At 47.7% G+C, this 14,177-nt stretch overlaps 1 protein-coding gene across 1 annotated transcript in view; it reads left to right on the top strand.

Moving 5' to 3' along the window:
• The first annotated feature begins 740 nt into the window (after positions 1-740).
• UNC13D (unc-13 homolog D) overlaps positions 741-14,177 on the top strand; it is a 174,067-nt gene continuing 160,630 nt past the window's right edge. The window contains exon 1 of the mRNA XM_075349607.1: positions 741-914. The gene's annotated coding sequence lies outside the window, so the exon portion shown is untranslated. The remainder of the gene's footprint in view (positions 915-14,177) is intronic.

Raw genomic sequence — 14,177 nt, forward strand, 5'->3', positions numbered from 1 at the left:
GCGGTACAAATGCCATCAGGTAAGAGTCAGTTCTCCCAGCTCACGATGACTATTACAGATTACTAAACTGGCTGCTGGACTGGATTCTGAGAATCAAATCATACCCACACTAATAGCTAGATATGTGGATAGATATGTAGATTGATTGATAAATGTAATATATTCAATGTTTGCATACACCTTAGTGCTTGCAGAGTGCTGCTGTATTCTTTTGTTTGTATATTATGCAGTCCTAGCAGCTGGCACCGATTTACTCTTCATTCTGTTCAGAATTGCTGGTCAGTTTTTTGTTTTTAGATAGGTAGATACAAATAATTTAAACAGTGAATCCTTGGGATATAATGTCACTTACTGTATATCCCACCAATCAGTCTCCACATGTCACAACTGTCTAAAGAAATGTCTCTTGTGCAATTTACTTTAACAACATGCAATATCCTTTAAGTGTTAGAGCCACTTTCACTTCTCCATTAGACCGTGGTGTGGAATGTCTCTTATCCTTTATATGTCATTGTCAAATTCAAAGTAATTATGGGTGAGGATAAATTTTGTAAGCTTCACCACAGAATTGTCAAAGTAATTATGGGTGAGGATAATTTCAAAGTAATTATGGGTGAGGATAATTCAAAGTAATAAGTAAATATTTTTCTTATCCTTTAGGCATCGGTTATCTTGACACTTTTTTTTACATTTGTTCCATGATTTATCCTTCTTTATTTTAGTGTTTTTCGGATATTTGTATTTGCAAAAACCTTAGAAGATGAAGAAATTTTTGTGTTTTTGGTTATATGCAAAAACATGTTGAAGAAGGCATCCCACTTTCATTCCGTCAAGATGAGAACATCTTCAATTATTGAACTCTAAAGCTGTGCGTGGATGATAATTGGATGTGTCACCCATAGCAGTGTTTTCAGGTAAGATAACACCTTTTATTTTGGTAGCACTAGGAGTTATTATTTGCGGATAGGGGCAAGACCAATTGAAAGACAAATACCACATCTTAAAAAGAGTAAACTATTTATCATAATTTTATGGTTTCCTCAATGTTTGTATTTAAAGCTATCTGCATCATTTTGTTAGGGGTGCTTCACACACAGCGAGATCGCTGCCGAGATCGCTGCTGAGTCACGTTTTTTGTGACGCAGAAGTGACCTCATTAGCGATCTCGCTGTGTGTGACACTGAGCAGCGATCTGGCCCCTGCTGCGAGATCGCTGCTCGTTACACACAGCCCTGGTTCGTTTTCTTCAAAGGCGCTCTCCCACTGTGACACACAGATCGCTGTGTGTGACAGCGAGAGAGCGACGAAATGAACGAGCAGGGAGCAGGAGCCGGCGTCTGACAGCTGCGGTAAGCTGTAACCAAGATAAACATCGGGTAACCAAGGTGGTTACCCGATATTTACCTTAGTTACCAGCCTCCGCAGCTCTCACGCTGCCTGTGCTGCCGGCTCCGGCTCTCTGCACATGTAGCTGCATTACACATCGGGTTAATTAACCCGATGTGTACTGTAGCTAGGAGAGCAAGGAGCCAGCACTAAGCAGTGTGCGCGGCTCCCTGCTCTCTGCACATGTAGCTGCATTACACATCGGGTTAATTAACCCGATGTGTACTGTAGCTAGGAGAGCAAAGCTAAGCGGTGTGCGCTGGTAACTAATGTAAACATCGGGTAACCATACCCGATGTTTACCTTAGTTACCAGTGTCCGCAGCTTCCAGATGCCGGCTCCGTGCAAGCGCAGCGTCGCTTGCACGTCGCTGCTGGCTGGGGGCTGGTCACTGGTCGCTGGTGAGATCTGCCTGTTTGACAGCTCACCAGCGACCATGTAGCGATGCAGCAGCGATCCTGACCAGGTCAGATCGCTGGTCGGATCGCTGCGCATCGCTAAAGTGTGAAGGTACCCTTAGTTCGCAATATATTTAGATATTTAGAGAAATAGATTGTGACAAGTGTGAAAAGTTAAACAAAAACCACATTTGGGCCATTCTACACAATCTCTGTTTGATTGGTGTCATTAAAAAAACAAACCCCTCACAGGCCACCAGCCTCCACATTGATACTCAGAGCAGGCGGTTCTTCTAATCAGGCAACAGCCATTAGAATGGATGTTGGATGTGACTTTACACTTCGCATTTGTTGTCAATGACCATGATGTTCCTCCCCAAAAAAACTGCCTTGATTTTTTATTTGTGCTCTAATAAATTTATAAACTCAAGGTGACAGTAGGGATGCTTTCACATATACATATTTTGGTCACCCTCTAGCTCTAGTATCTGTAAGCTTAAAGGGAACTTGTCACTAGGTTTTGGCCTTCTAAAACTAAAACTAGCACCTTAAGCAGCACCTGTGCTGCATTCCATAAAGGTGCATGTTACTCTCTGACCTCCCCTGTAGACCCTAAAAATACCTTATAAAATCTCCCACACTGTATGTAAATTGTCTGGTCCAGTCTGATGGGCATCCTAATCTGCACCTCCTGTTCCTCCTTTCGCTGTCCTCCTGTGCCAATTTACATGGATGATGCCTCGGACGCCATCCACGTAGGCGGGCAAAATCTCCATATTCCACTGCTCACTGGACCGAAAAAAAGCCCAGAAAGGGCAGAGAATTAAATGGTTAAAACACATGTTATTCTGAATCTTTTCTCACAAGACTATACATTTATTTTCTTCGTTCCCCCTGTTCTATAACATGGTGCCTGGAGATTGGACTTCATTTTCATGGTGAAAGGTTCCTGAAAAAACTAATATAAAAACTTAAGGGTGCTTTACACACTGCGACATCGCTATCGATCTCATTAGCGATGTGAAATTCTAGATCGCAAGTGCGATCTTTCGAGATCGCACATAGGGGATTTTACGCATGTGCGATCTCGAAAGATCGCACTTGCGATCTAGAATTTCACATCGCTAACGAGATTGATAGTAATGTCGCAGTGTGTAAAGTGCCCTTTACTCTCTTGATCTCGATCCCTCATTCACCGCAACCCCCGTGTCCTCTTCTGACCTGTATATACAGAAGGACAGTGCAGGGCTGTATTGTCATTGCACCACCTACATCAGGACAGTGATGTCTTGTAAGCTGCAGATCTACAGCAACTCTGCAGCCTTGAAGACTGAGAGTTATACAGCAGGGTGCTTGTGACTCATTTCTCTGTTGATGATGACAGTTCAAATTGATGCTTGTCGGAGATCTGGGGTACCAGACAAGAAGTTCGGGGCTATATCTCTGGAGCTTTCATTCTAACAACGTTACCGACAACCATATAAGTAAAACATAGAGCAGCTAACATGACGACATGCTATCATGATTGTTTTTAAAGTGTAACCGTCATTTTACTTTAAATTTCATAAATCCATAGCACACATGAAAATAAAGAACTTTGTAATATATCTTATCAGACAAAGTTGCCTTCTTTCATGTTTACTATTGATTCATGAAATGAAAATTAAAATGACGGTTACACTTTAAGGCTATGACCAAGATACTCGATGAACCGAAACATTGGCCACTACTATATACTGTATGTGGATATCAAAACTTATCTTAACAATAAATACAATTTCTTAAATCGCATACTAAGTACTGTGATTAACTTCTCTATTTTCATTGGCTATACATCTTAGCACGTACCACCAAATGTCTGTTCTGAGTCAAAACCATATTTCCACTCCAATATAATTAAACCATACAAAATTACCACCTGTTAAAGGGAATTTGTCACCAGGTTTTTGTTACCCCATCTGAGAACAACATAATGTAGTGACAGAGGTTCTGATTCCAGTGATGTGCCACTTACTGGTCTGGTTGCTGCTGTTTTGATACCTTTTCCTGTTTTACTGCTCTACCGTTAGTTCTCTGAATGCTGAGCTCGGTATAACCCTGCACATACAATGAATTGGCATCTTTCTGTGCACCCTGGATTTAGGCTGAAAGCTGCCAAACGATAGTGGGGAGTTATACAAAGCTCATAAATATGGAGGACTACCTGGCAGCAGATTTACAAGTCTTCTGCTGATAAAACTGATTTTATAAAAACTACACCAAGCAGCCCAGTAAGTGTCAAACCTCTGGAATCAGGATCTCTGTCTCTTCATTATGTTGCTCTCAGTTTTGGTGACAAAAACCTAGTGACAGATGCACAATGTTAACAAAACATTGGTGACTCACCCCGATATGATTGGAAACACCCCCACATAGACCCACATTATATAGAAAGTGCAACACCACCAGAAGTGGAAAATGAAGAAGGTGTTAATCTGTAAACATAACTAAAGCATAAAGTGCAAATGCGTACAAATATATACAGAAATAATGCCAAAGTTAGTAATGTCTAGACGAATGTAGAATGATAAAAACCTTGTACAAAGAGAAGAGGAAAAAAAATGTATTCAAATAAATAGTGGTCAAAGATAGTATTATCATAACTTCCCATCTAGGGGATGTAATAAGCAATCCATGTGGAATAGAATGTGGGATATTTACAGATCAGGAGTTGTGACGCCCCAGGGCTGTGGGGTACTTGGTCCCGGGTGTGCGGTGCGCAGGGGGAAACAGTCGTGGTCGCGACCGATGCCCGGTTCCATGACCCTGGGGGTCGGTCTGATTAAAAAAGGGGTGAAAAATGGAAGAAAAATAAAAAAAAATAAAATAAGAGTTCTCGACTACACCACTTGCGGTGCGTGGCCAGGTTATTGAGGCTGCAGGGTCCTGCTGGGGCTGATGGAGTAGTGCAGCTTAGGTTTTTTGGGCCCTTCGCAAGCAGGGCTAGGCCCCAGCAGTGGATGATGAGGGAGCAATGGTAGGGGACAGTCAGAGTATGGGTACGGAGGCAAGAAGAAAACAGTCCACACCAGTATTGCAGTTTCAACTTGCCTTTTACTTGTGGCTGGTACCTGGACCCGATGGTGTCGGTTACAGGTGTTCCCACTCCCCTTGTTCTCTGTGCCAGCTGTGACCTGGGTTAGCTGTCCTCCGTGCACACTTGTTTGTATTGGGCTCCCGTGACCTAGAGCTTCTGGGGAACCCCTCAGTTTCAGTCTTGGTCCTATTGCAGGCATCCTAGACTATTTAAGGAGTTCAATCCCCGGTCCCCTCTTTGCTGCTGATACTTCAGACTCTTTGGGTTGGTGAGGGACCCTGGAGATCCCCTCACCTGGCAGAATTAACAGTTGACCATAAAGTGTCCCACTGTCCTAGGGTCTGCACCCGCCTTGTGCTGAGTCCTGTGAGCCTTGGTTCCAAACTTCCACAGGCATCCCGCGGTTCCTGGAGTATTACACTTCCACAGGTAACCCATGGTGCCTGGAGTCCTGGTTCCTTAATCCACAGTCCCTCACTTCTGTTACAGCGTTCAGTTGTTACTTAAGGTCTTTTCCCTTCTTTTTGTACTTTCACTCTCAACTCTCTACTTCCACCTCTCCCCTCCTCGACTTCTTCCTCCACATACCTTCCCGGCAACTTCCCAACTGACCACACGCCCTTCCCCTTGCTGGGTCTCTCCCTACAGATTGGGTGGCAATTAGCCAATAAGTGCCCCCCCATCCTTTTACCTGTTGTTAGGCAGTCTCCCAGTCTGGAATTGGGGTTATGTATATGGCCTGAGGGTGCTGGTGTGTTGACTGGCATGGATATTCCAGGGTTTGGGTTTCCACAGGTTACATTTTGTGGCACCTGATACCTCAGGGGTGCTACAGATACTTACCAAAAGTGGTTGTTTAATAGCATGTTTAGACAGGTAGACTGCGCTTAAAGGGGAGGTATCGTGCCCAAAAAAAAAATTTCAATAACTGAAAAAATGTAAAGTATTAATGTTTTAATGTTTTGTTTAAATATTATTATTTGTTTTTAATTGAGCAAAATATAAAAAAAAATAAAAAGTTTGATATTTTCCACTGTTAAACACTAGGGGGAGCAGCTGGTGAAATCCTACAGAAATCCCACTGTAGAAAAAGCCTGGATTACAGCTGCAGTAAAGTGGGCGGAGTCTGCCCTGTGTGTGATGTCACAGCTGCCCCTCCCAACTTGAGTGTTTCCAACAGATAAGAGAGAATGAAATGTAGGGACACAGTGCAGAGCCATTTTGTTGGTGAACACAAATGTCTAAAGTGTCACCAAGGACAGCTGCATACTGCTCCCCACATAACGCTCTGCACGCCCCGATCCAGCAACGCTCTGCCGCATGCACGCCTGCCCGCAATGTTCTGCCACATGCACGCCCGCAATGCTCTGCCACACGGACGCACGCAGTGTGTGTACACTGTGTATATACTGTGTGTGTGACAGCACCCAGCATGTGGGCAGCGGAGGCAGCATGCGTATATACTATATACCATGTACTGTGCGTATATACTATATACCGTGTGTACAGTGTGTATATACTGTGTGACCGAGCAGCATGAGGGAGGCGGAACCAGCGTGTGCATATAATACATACCGTGTATTGAGTGTATATACTATATACTGTGTGTATATACTATAGATCGTGTGTACACTGTGTATATATTGTGTGTGACCAAGCAGCATGAAGGAGGTGGAGCCAATGTGTGTATATACTATATACCATATACTGTGTGTATATACTACATATCGTGTGTACAGTGTTTATATACTGTGTGTGTGACCGAGCAGCATGAGGGAGGGGGAGCCAGCGTGTATATATACAATATACCGTGTATTGTGTGTATATACTGTGTGTATATACTATATATCATGTGAACACTGTGTGTATATACTGTTTGTGACCGAGCAGCATGACGATGCAATGCTCTGCATGCACGACCACCCGAAATGCTCTGCCACACGCATGCACAAAATGCTCTGCCACATGCACGCACGCACGCACAAAATGCTCTGCCACATGCACGCACACACAATGCTCTGCCAGGCACGCACACACAATGCTCTGCCAGGCACGCACACACAATGCTCTGCCATGCACGCTGACACAATGCTCTGCCACGCACGTGTGATGCCCTGGCGCCTCCAGGTGGTCACAGAAAAACACACACCCCACACAACACCATCCCACACCAGGTTCCATCAGCCACAAAATCCTAGCCACCCACCTCAGGGTAGGAAGGACACACTAGTGGGCGGGACCCGGCGGATTGGGAGCACCCACCTAGGGGTCTTGAGGATCCGGGGGAGGGAACCAGTCAGTTGAGTGCTAGTTGGGAGTTGAAGTTCAAGTTTGGAGTTAAGTGGAAGTGCAAGTATGAGGAGAGTCAAGTTTGAGCCTAGTGAAGGGTAGCCAGGGTAGTGGCCCTGGTCTACTGGCTAGGTGGCAAGCAGTGGACCATGTCCAAAGGCGACGGGAGTCCGGTCGCAGGAAATCCAGAGTGGAACGGTACAGGGTTGGAGCCCACCTGTACCGACAGTGGAGATCCGGTCTGGAAACCGTTCACAGGCAGTGTACCTGGACCCTAGTTAGAAGATGGTTGCAAGCCCCTTCTCTAATTAACCAGGCCGAGAGCAAGGTTCCACACGTTGTTCCAGTGTGTTAGCCCTGATAGAGCTAAACGGCAGCCCACCGCGGGGGATAGGGTATCCACAACAACCCACTGAGATCACAAGGGTCAGTTTTCACGGGCACATCTCCCAACCAAAACCAAACCGGGAGTGGACTTACCCGTTCAATATGAGGTCGTCTAAAATAGAAGGAAAATACAAAGTGCCAGAGGAAAGGAACATTGGTACACCAGCCGGGTGTGGGAACCGTATACACCCTGAAGTGGAAGCCGGCCACTGACACCTTGGTTTACCAACAGACTTGTGTGCATTTATTCAATCTTGAGTACACCAACATCCTCCGGTCTGGCCCGGTGCATCACCACCAACAGCCATCACCTCCCATGTTTTGGACACTGAGCCCCGGGGCATCCACCCCTACCCACGGAGGGGTTAACATCCAACTGCCACCCCATCGCCCCCGGGTGCTCCCCAACAGCAGTGGTGGTACTCCACCTTACCACACACCGTGGGTGGCGTCACGAACTATCTACAACAATCCCCTGTACATATTACAATCCCTTTTTAATTTGAGTGTCCGCACGATACCCGGGTCCGGAGATCCCTCGAGCCAAAGCGGATCAGGATCCGAGCAGCCCGGCTGCTGATGTGGAAGCGGCACACCTCAAAACCTGGCGTCACGAACAGGATTGTAACCCATCCACCTACCTGGTGGAAGTGTGCCTTGTTTTGGACTGTAAACGGTGCTCCGTTTCAAAATGTTTCGATAGCCGCCATTTTTGGGTGCGAAAAACAACAAGCCCGGCGTCTTCTTCCCCGGAAAAGGGCGCAAAGTTGAAGCCCCGCCCCCTGGGAACGCGGGCGGAAGTTGGGGACTCCCCAGATAGGAAGCGCAAAGGACAGCGGGTCCAACGAGAATGCTGTCGAAAAACCAAGGAGGAGGACAGAAAAAGCGGCATGTGACACAAGGAGATAATAGGCAGGGACACCAGGACTTTGCCAAATCCCGTTCCTGGACAAGCAAGCGGCAGGATGTCTCAGGGGTCCGACAACCAGCATGTGGAGAGGCCCGTTCCTGGGACCGCCGACTGGATTGAAGCACAAACGGAGAAGATGTGTTGGAAAATCCAGGCCCAGGCGCATTTCATCATGACGCGGTGGACCACCGTCATGAAGGGCCTGGCTACAGCTGTCTGGGCGCGCGAGTTGGATTTGGCCTCAGAGGAGCGGGTAAGCGGTGACTCACGCCCCTATGTTCTCCAGGAACTGGCCGTACTGGCTGAGGGGCCGCGGCCAGTACCCCGATCGGCCCACTACCCCTGATAACGACAGCAGAACACGTCCTGTCTGAAAAAGAGGACCAGCAATGGGGACCTTGGGCTTTGCCTGCATCCCCGCTCCGACACCCATCCCGGCCCCGCGCCGGACCGCAGCCCGGAAGACTTCCCCTCTGGCCCTGAGTCAGGCCGCAGCCTTGGTGACGTCACCCCCGGCTCTGGCAGTCCGCCCGGCCGCAACTATGATGACGTCGGCTTCGGCAGTTCGCTCGGCCGCAACTATGACGACGTCGGCTCCGGCAGTCCGCCCGGCTGCAACTAAGATGACGTTGTCTCTGGCAGTCCACCCAGCCGCAACGGAGGCGGTGCCCGATCAGAAGCCACCCGCGGCAGCCGCGCGGGTTGCTACCCAGTGCCCGGTCCCAGCTGTGGAGCAGCCGGGATGTACCTGTGGGAAAGTAGAGAAGGCCAGTAAAACATGGGGCCCTCGGCAGAGAGAAAGGCTGGTCGTAGCCGGCACCAAGGGCATCCGTGTGGGCCAAGCTCCCAAGCAGGAGGAGGAGCACGGAACCCGTGCCCCATACTGGGAGCAACAGCAGCGGCAGCTGAAGCAGGAAATCGCTGCCCGGGAGAAACGTAAAGCCGAGGTGCTAGCACGCACCTACCAAGAGAAGGACCACCTACGGCAGGCTACCTTCCGGGTGTGGGGCCCAACCTACCGAGGGCAGGTCCACCACTTTAACCCCCAAAAGGGATGGGGGTTCATCTACGAGCCGGGACTGGACTCCAAAATTTTCGTGTCCCGGAGGAATGTCACTCAGACCGAGATCTGGAACCTGGGGACCTGGTGAGTTACACCCGACACTGCGGAAAAAGGGGGTGGTTCGCCCTGGACATTAAAAAGTGGATAGTGGTCGATGGGCAGCCATGTCTCCAAAGCCCCTCCCGGTCCCCGTTGGAAGATACAAAGTAAATGGTAGTGGTTCCCGGCTATCCGTTCTTTTGTTAAAGTTAACCCTCGTTAACAGTTTAAAAATGGACCAAGACCTCAGAACTGGTGAGGTCACCCCAAAAACATTCTTGGGTCCTGTAAATACCCCTTTCCACTTTTTTGTTACTCCTCACCCACTGCACTGCCTCTGGAGAGGTAGATTAGAGGAAGGGCCTGCGGTGGAGTAGGCCGAGGCCCAGTCACTAATGAAACCGGTGGCTAACCTCCAGGGCAAGGGTCCCTGGACTATCTACCCTTGAGATGGACTGCCGGTAAGGAACTTTTTACACGGACCATGCAGGCGTTACCTGGAACAGCTTGGAACTTGGAAAAGGGGTGCCCACAATGATTAGAGGTGGCACCAAGGTACCAGGTTGTTTGGGTGGCGAACGGAGGAGGGGAAAGTAATGTTTAACCCTGTTTTTGCAACGTTAAAGTAATGTGCCTTCCATAAAGGGAAGAAATGTTCTTAACATGTTTTTTTTACCTTTTTCCCGTTCATTCCAGAAAAATAAACGTCAGTGGTCGGACAGACCGCGGACGGGCTGTATTAAACCCGTGACGCCCGGGAATGTGACGCCCTGGCACCGCCAGGTGGTCACAGAAAAACACACACCCCACACAACACCATCCCACACCAGGTTCCATCAGCCACAAAATCCTAGCCACCCCCTCAGGGTAGGAAGGACACACCAGTGGGCGGGACCAGGAGTTAAGTGGAAGTGCAAGTACGAGGAGAGTCAAGTTTGAGCCTAGTGAAGGGTAGCCAGGGTAGTGGCCCTGGTCTACTGGCTAGGTGGCAAGCAGTGGACCGTGTCCAAAGGCGACGGGAGTCCGGTCGCGGGAAATCCAGAGTGGACCGGGACAGGGTTGGAGACCGCTGGTACCGACAGCGGAGATCCGGTCTGGAAACCGTGCACAGGCAGGGTACCTGGACCCTAGTTAGAAGACGGTTGCAAGCCCCTTCTCTGATTAACCAGGCTGGAAGCAAGATTCCACACGTTGTTCCAGTGTGTTAGCCCAGATAGAGCTAAACGGCAGCCCACCGTGGGGGATTGGGTATCCGCAACAACCCACTGAGATCCCAAGGGTCAGTTTTCGAGGGGAAATCTCCCAACCAAAACCAAAGCGGGAGTGAACTTCCCCGTTCCATACGAGGTCGTCTAAAATAGAAGGAAAATACAAAGTGCCAGAGGAAGGGACATTGATACACCAGCCGGGTGTGGGAACCGTATACACCCTAAAGCGGCAGCCGGCCACTGACACCTTGGTTTACCAGCAGACTTGTGTGCATTTATTCAATCCTGAGTACACCAACACCCTCCGGTCCGTCCCAGTGCATCACCACCAACAGCCATCACCTCCCGTGTTTTGGACACTGAGCCCCGGGGTATCCACTCCTACCCACGGAGGGGTTAACATCCAGCTGCCACTCCATCGCCCCTGGGTGCTATCCAACAGCAGTGGTGGTACTTCACCTTACCGCACAACGTGGGTGGCGTCATGAACTATCTACAACAATCCCCTGGACATATTACAACCCCTTTTTATTTGAGTGTCTGCACGACCCCCGGATCCGGAGATCCCTCGAGCCACTGCGGATCCGGATCCGAGCAGCCCGGCTGCTGACGTGGGGGCGACACACACGCACGCACAAAATGCTCTGCCACACATGCAGAAAATGCTCTGCCACATGCACGCACAAAATGCTCTCACCCATGCACGCACAAACAATGCTCTGCCACGCGCACACAATGCTTTGCCATGCACGCACACATAATGCTCTGCCACACGCACGCATACACAATGTTCTGCCATGCACGCACACACAATGCTCTGCCACGCACGCACGATGCTCTGCCACATGCACGCACAATGTTCTGCCACAAGCACGCACAAAATGCTCTGCCACATGCACGCACACACAATGGTCTGCCAGGCACGCACACATAATGGTCTGCCAGGCACGCACACAATACTCTGCCAGGCACACACACACACAGTGCTCTGCCACACGCACACACAATGCACTGCCACGCACGCACACACACAATACTCTGCCACGCACGCACACACACAATGCTCTGCCACGCACGCACACACAAAATACTCTGCCACACGCACGCACAAAATGCTCTGCCACATGCACGCACGCACGATGTTCATTGAACTATTTGTAATCTCATTCAGTGTGTATAGCGTGCCATTGTTCTAGGCAGCATAAGTACTGTTTACACAAGAGATGTGCTGTTGAGATTGATGATCTTTGTGCAGCTCAAAAGATTATTTGAAATTCCCCAAATGAACGAGCATTTTGTTTGGTCATGGAGTGGTCTGCATCCTGTTTAGACTTAAAGGTACCGTCTCACTAAACGACGTACCAGTGATTCCGACCACAATACGACCTGGTCAGGATCGCTGGTACATCGCTACAGGGTCGCTAGTGAACTGTCAAACAGTCAGATCTTCCTAATGACGCAGCAACGATACGACGGTCGCTGGGACCCTGTCACATAGCACGATTCAAATCTTGATTAGTAACATAGGCGTGCATCTCCATTGCCTTTTCCGTGCCCCCCTCTGGTCTGATTGGTGGTCGTAACTGCGTTGTGACTGGGCGGCCTTGCCTTTAGAGAAGGCAACATAATAGCGCTTCCATCCTTCTCCATCCTTGTCTATCCTACAGTCCTGATGCAGAATGGACTGTGTTACGATCTGCTGCTACATGCGATCCGGGACAAGTGAATTCAGCCCTCTGAAATGTACTGCGATCTACAAGCCAGAACAAAGGATGGAAGCGGCCAATCCGAACGCATAGCTAATCAGGAGAACTACATTTCTAATTTGAGGTAGGTTGATCAGCCGTATGGATTGTCATGTCACGTGAGTCCCTGCAGAGCCGTACTAAGACCGCTGGAACGACATCGGCACCAGAGGTGAGTGCAAGTGTTGTTATTTATTCTGGGGGAAAACAGGGATTGAGAAGGGATTGTCCACTACTCAGACACTACTCAGACTTTAAATCTGTGGTGAACGAAAATCTTTATTTTGTGATCATTTCCCTTCTATTCCCAGCTGGGATCAGTTTCTGTTTTTTTAGTTGCAATATGTTTTACATTGTTTTCCATGTAAACAGATACAAAAACAAGATCCAATACAAATCTTCTTTGGACATCACAATCAATATTTGTTACTGTTTATATAAAAAAAATAGTGACGAGCGAGAGCGCAAATGCTCTAGTGCTCAGTACTCGAATCGAGCTGATAGGACATTCGGACGGGAGCTATCCAAGTACGAGGGGCTGTCGATAAGTCTTTGGCTTTGTGATATTTTTTGTTTCTATGGTAACGAATGTTACATCCCATGAAAGCCTTATGTGTCTAATATATGTTTTCAAAATTTTGTGTTTGTTGCTTATGGTAACAGTGTTCTACGCATGTGGGAAAACAAAATGGCGGAGTCTAATGCGATATTCACAGCAACTGAAAGCAGAGCAGTGATAAAATTCTTGTTTTTGCAAGGAAAGTCCGAGAAGGATAATTATTGTGATATGTCGCAGACATTCTGGGATCAATGCTCTTCATATTCCACAGTTACGAACTGGTTTGCCAAGTTTAAAATGGGCCACTTCAGCACCATTGATTTGATTGATTTGCCACAAAACCTGAAAGGAATTCTGATATTTGCAAAATCAATGAGATTACGTAAATTTCATACACATGTTGCTTATTTGTGACTTGTAGATTTGATGCAAAAAATAGTCCACTTTTGCGAACTGACAAACAAAACCTACAAAACTGAAGATAAAATGGATTTTACAGAAAAAATGTTAGGAAAAAAAGAGGGGGGGGGGGGAAATGCCTCCTCCACCTGTTAATAGCCGGGCCATCTGTCGCTGTATTTTCCTGTCACCTATGACTATTGTAGATGACATAGAAGAGGAGGAAATAAAACTACACCCACAAGTAAATGTAATTTTAACATTTTACTACCTTCTTTGAGCATGTGGTGTGTGTGACATGGTCAAACAGATCCGGTTACTTTATGAAGGGATTCTGAAACTCACAAAGCCTTAGGGGACAATGAAAAAACTGACAAAAATTGGAGGGAAGAGGGACTTGGATGCACCCTGTATTAAACATTAAAAGAGTGACTCATACACATTTTGTTAAAATTGTCCAATAGGGGAACTCCTAGACTCGTAAAGACTATGCACTAAGTGCAAGGGCTGTCAAAAATTGGAAGGGGTGACTGCAATACATCCTGGAAGACGTAGAGAATGGCATCATAATTTTCTTTATTCCCACTTTGAAGGATTGCGATGCCTATACTAAGAAGATTATGCACTAAGTGAAAGGGCTGCCAAAAATTAGAAGGAGGGACTGCAATACACACTGTAAAACACGTAAAGGAGGGCCTCAGAAAATATATTTTTCCCA

This window comes from Anomaloglossus baeobatrachus, chromosome 5 (assembly GCF_048569485.1).
Source record: "Anomaloglossus baeobatrachus isolate aAnoBae1 chromosome 5, aAnoBae1.hap1, whole genome shotgun sequence".
Taxonomy (NCBI): domain Eukaryota; kingdom Metazoa; phylum Chordata; class Amphibia; order Anura; family Aromobatidae; genus Anomaloglossus; species Anomaloglossus baeobatrachus.